Source organism: Anguilla rostrata, chromosome 18, assembly GCF_018555375.3.
Source record: "Anguilla rostrata isolate EN2019 chromosome 18, ASM1855537v3, whole genome shotgun sequence".
Classification (NCBI taxonomy): domain Eukaryota; kingdom Metazoa; phylum Chordata; class Actinopteri; order Anguilliformes; family Anguillidae; genus Anguilla; species Anguilla rostrata.
The window spans coordinates 18,842,923-18,847,645 of record NC_057950.1 but is presented as its reverse complement, the minus strand read 5'-3'; the positions used below and the strand labels follow the sequence as shown (position 1 = coordinate 18,847,645).

Here is a 4,723-nt window from a genome sequence, read left to right as displayed (position 1 = left end):
GCGCGCACGCACAGCGCGCACACACACACACACACACACAGATGAGTGTCAGTGATGCATCACATGTTTATGTAAGACTTAAATGAGAAAAATCCAGCTGATCACCTGAAACAAACTCTTACAGAAGGACACTCCTCATTGGTCCGTGGCAAAGACATCCTGCTGAAAGCCCCACCCACAGACCCCTGTATGTCTGCAGACCTCAGTCAGCTCAGCTAAAGGAAATGCCACGCCCACCAGACGATCACACAACAGATACTAGACCAGTTTCTCTCTCTGTGCTTCTCTATAGCTGAGGTTAAAGCCATTCACCCCTGGCAAATAAGCTCTAACTAAACAACACAGGGCTATCACAAGGCCATCCGCAATGTGTATTCCTGCCAAGGCCCATTTTGGATAATTATGAATTGTCCACCGACTTAACATGGGAAGACACAATGCTAACTTAGGAAATCAGGCTAGCTTCTCCAAGTTTGAATAATTCCATCATTCTAAAGTTCTAAATGAACATGAGGACATTGAGAGATTGTTGTCTAGTGCTGCAGTAGGCTAACTGGCATGCACAGGCAGCAGGGAGACACACCGACAGCAGCCACTAAAGTGACAAACAGGCAATTAACTACTGTATAACGTGTCAAATCCAGTAAAGTCAGGGCAAAACCATATGGCTAGGCAGTTATATTAATGTTAGGTGCTGTATTGACTTTGCTAACTGTTAGCTAGATAGCCAATTACAGCTGGGGTGTCTAATGTTATGTTTTTAGTAGCTAGGATCTTTGTGGCAACTCTTATGTCTAGCTAGGTAGCTAGACTAGCTGTCTAACTAATTTCATTTGGCTATAGCTAGCACCAGTGGTGGTAAGTAACGAAGTACATGTGCTTCATTACTGTACTTAAGATATTGGCGACTTTTGCTGAGTATAAACAATATGAGCAACTTTCACTTTCTACTCCACTACATCGATAAAGAAATTATGTACTTTTTACTCAAAAACATTTCTAAAGTTGGTTGTCAGCCAAATTTCTACAGTTCATCCACAAACTGTGTTGGTACCAGAGGTGGACAATCCAGGTTCAGAAAGTAAAAGTTCATCCCAGGATTTTGTTCCAGTCACCTGGATTTGCTAATGAGCACCATTCTTCAGCCAGGAGGTAGAGCTAAATCAGCTGGCTGAGTTCAGGGGTAGATGAAATACATGTCAGGACTTTTACTTTCTGACCCCTGGAATGTCCATCTCTGGTTGGTACATAGCATATAATTTTTTAACTAGCGTAATTAATTGCAGTTGAGTAAGAATGAGGCTCTTTGAAAGGTTTGAATCTTAAGCAATCTGCCCAGTGGTCAGTACATGTTTGAAGCACAATAGACATATACAGGGCTGTAGCAGTTGATACTTAAAAAAATACTTGATACTTGATACTTTTTTTGTGATTAATGTGAATCAGACTTGTGCACTCACAAGATGGGTACATGTATTTCAAATGCAAATACAGGTGCTTCCAATATGTTTATTTGCATGTCTTAACTATATACTACAGGTGGTTCATTTTTTTTTTGTTTCCCATGGATCTTTTATATCATTTGCATCATTTATACTTCTGTGTATACCTGTCTCTGTCTTTCTACTCATTTTATCTCTCTCTCATTTTTTTCTCTCCTTCTCTGCACTGCTCCTTCTCTGTGTGCTGGTCCATTCCAGGAAGACCTGCTTCTTCCTGACCCCGCCCAGGCCACGCAGCTGGGGATAAGTGGGGGTTTCCTGTGCACCCCCTCCAGCTTCAGCCCTGCAGTCAAGTGGACCAGGCTAATTATCCCTGAGGCACGCGAGGAAGTGATGATCACTCAGGGAAGCGCAAACTGAAGAAAGTAAATACATTTCCAGGGGTCGGCACTCTCTGTTTACAGTACTGTACATTCAGTTCCTCTGTCCCTCTCCAGTTTCACCCTGGTACCTGTTAATAGATTAGCTGCTTCACTACAAAGCTTGTGATAAATGAGTGCTGACTCAATTCCCCTCCTCAGATCATTTAACAAGAGGCATTCTTTTGCTTCAAAACTTTTCCTGTCCACTCACAATGAGGATTAATTCCATTTTGTGGTAGCTGCTCAAAACAGAAAACAGCAGTGGTTTTCACAACTTTGTCTTACAAACACCTGTGAGAGTTTGTGTTCCTTTTTCACAGACACAAGCTGGTGAGTTGATTTTGGTGGACACTGAACTTGTGGCTCGCTCTTCCTTGCGGGTCTAAGTTAAGGACAAATGAAGATTGAGCACAGTCCTGTCAGTGAACACGTGTTTGCTCTATTGCTGGGGTAGTGAGTAGACGGCTAAGAGATGTTTTTGCATGATCTTGCTTTCAGGAGTCCTCAGACATTACCAGGACAGCGCTGAGGTAGATATGAGGGGAAACGCTGACAGAACGTCCTGTTCCGCTGGCCTTCGCGCTGTACCGCGCGCGGCTGTGCTTCACGTGTACTCTCACATGTGTGTGTGTGTGTCCTAATGAGCCACTGCCACGGGCAAGAATTGTGGAGTCAAGATTTCTTCTGCAGATGGGCAAGGAGCACTACACCAGCCACTCTGACCTGGACAGGAAAAGAGCTTTCTGCTGACTGAATCACCTCACGCAAAGGAAAGCCTGTTAACCTGTACATTATGCATTTAGCAAATAACTTTTAGGTCTCACTAGTTTTGACTTGTTATGGTAGAAAGGACACAGCCCTTACATTGAAGGTTACATGTATTTACTTACACTCTTATCTTTACGTAGTGCTCACAGAAAGAGAAAACAGACTCTAGTTCAGATGTATATTATGCACTGTTATACAGTCACAACAAAATACAGGAGCCATAAGCTATACCCTGGCCCACAGACCCACTGGTGGACAACTTTGTTAGGGGTTTTAGTTCGCAACATCTTGCAGTTATCGATTTTCGTGACAGTGAGCCACTCATGAGACTGATGGACAGCCAGAACGTGACAGCACCTTTCTGGGCTTGTGTTTACACAGGGCGGTTCTCTCCCCAAATACCCCTCTGCACGACGGATAACAACCTGCATGGTTCACGAACGGATCTACATCGATGTTGCCGTAAGCAACGTTCCTCATCTGGGCAGCTCAGGGGAAATGCCCGAAAGGGATGGAAAAGCACATCACTGTGGAACTTTACAGCAAAGCACAGCACTGTACACTTTAAACCACACATCAGAAACCTCTGATGTAAACTCTTAGCCCCGTGGTTTTAGGCCAGAAAATAATTTATTTCATTTGGAAAATTTTTATTTTCTTTCTATTGACAGGCTTTTTGAATTATGCTTCCATGTGTAAAGGCTTAAATCTTTCTCATTTCTGACCCAGGTCCTGGCTGTAATTTCCTGACCAGTCACCATTCATCCACTGTATCCCCATCAAAAGGTCTCTGGCCTACCACACCAGATTAAAGGTTTTATAAAAAATGTGTTTTATTTTCTGTAACACAAATGCAGAGAGTGGAACCTATCATCCATTTTGATCACCCTTACCGGAAGAATTGATTTAGTTATGAAGGATCGTGACATGTTAATGGTAGAGACCCAAGTGAACAGTGAGCCCACATTAAGAGCATTTGGGAGGAAATGGGTTAAAGCTGGATGCGCCGTGGACCTATCAGTCAGAACCCTCAAGTGGCTGTCATCACCAGAGGGCTTACGTAAAGATTCGCTGACCTCAGAGGAACAGTCTGGAAATATCCCTTATGACTGCGAGACGGTCTAAAAACAGGGCTGTCAGTCAACGGCATCTACTTTTAAACAGGCTTTACTGTTACCCGCCTGCCCCTCTGCTGCTCCCCCGACCTGCCTTGGCCGGCGGGCCGTTGTGCACGCACAACCAAGTGCTCAGATCACTCTGAAATGCGGTCTCGCCTGATTGGTTTTCACAGAAGCGTTGATGCAGCAGATCTTCGTGTTAATATACGTGCACCAAACCAGAGTGGAGGCAGAACTGTGCGCTCTTACAACACCAGTAAATTCAGCTAAAGAGTGGTCATCCCTGACCAGGAGAGGAGGGGGGGCGGGGGGGGAACATTAAATCTCCCTGACTGGTCCGCATGCTTCCTGGATCCACAGAGATGTGCAAGCCGTAAAAATGTCACTTGTACATGTACATTTTAAAAACACAACACAGATCAAGTTTGTTGCATTGTATTACATGCAGCTATGGCACCTCAGTGTATTATAGAATGTGAAGCCATAGAGCTAGTGCAGTGGCCACACCTCACAGTAAATGTACTGTCAAAACTACACCTTGTATCTGACCCACATTTTGTGACGTGCTTATGTTTCAACAGGCAGCTGGTTAAGAGATTAAGCTGTTCGGTCTTCTGTCACACCTTGACTCTCCCTCTTCATCAGAACGCTGAGTGTTTTACTTCAGTGGGTCTTAAGGTCTGACTGGCAGGGCAGAGCTCTGAATGCTCCTCATTGTGACTTCAGCTTCAGTTGATCCCAAGGATTTAATCCCTCCGGTTCAACCGCAGGACGCTAACTTGCGAAACAGCCCTGCCTGCTCTCTGTAACCCAGGCGGTGTGACATCACATATCATCTCCATCCTGTCTCCTCCCTGTGCCCTTTCATTCCCCTTTCTGTTTGTTTGGGCAGTGGCCAATGAGAAGAAAGAAAGGACTTCATGTCATAATTACACTCTCTCACCTATTTTAAAGGCCACCAAGGGCTGCTTTT

The 4,723-nt window shown here is 44.5% G+C and overlaps 1 long non-coding RNA gene across 1 annotated transcript; it reads left to right on the top strand.

The window, feature by feature from the left end:
- Positions 1 to 1,705: 1,705 nt before the first annotated feature.
- On the top strand, positions 1,706 to 3,511 carry LOC135245230 (uncharacterized). The gene is made up of 3 exons (XR_010327180.1): positions 1,706 to 1,867; positions 2,363 to 3,094; positions 3,362 to 3,511. It is a non-coding gene; the product is annotated as an uncharacterized LOC135245230 (long non-coding RNA).
- The last annotated feature ends 1,212 nt before the right edge of the window (positions 3,512 to 4,723 follow it).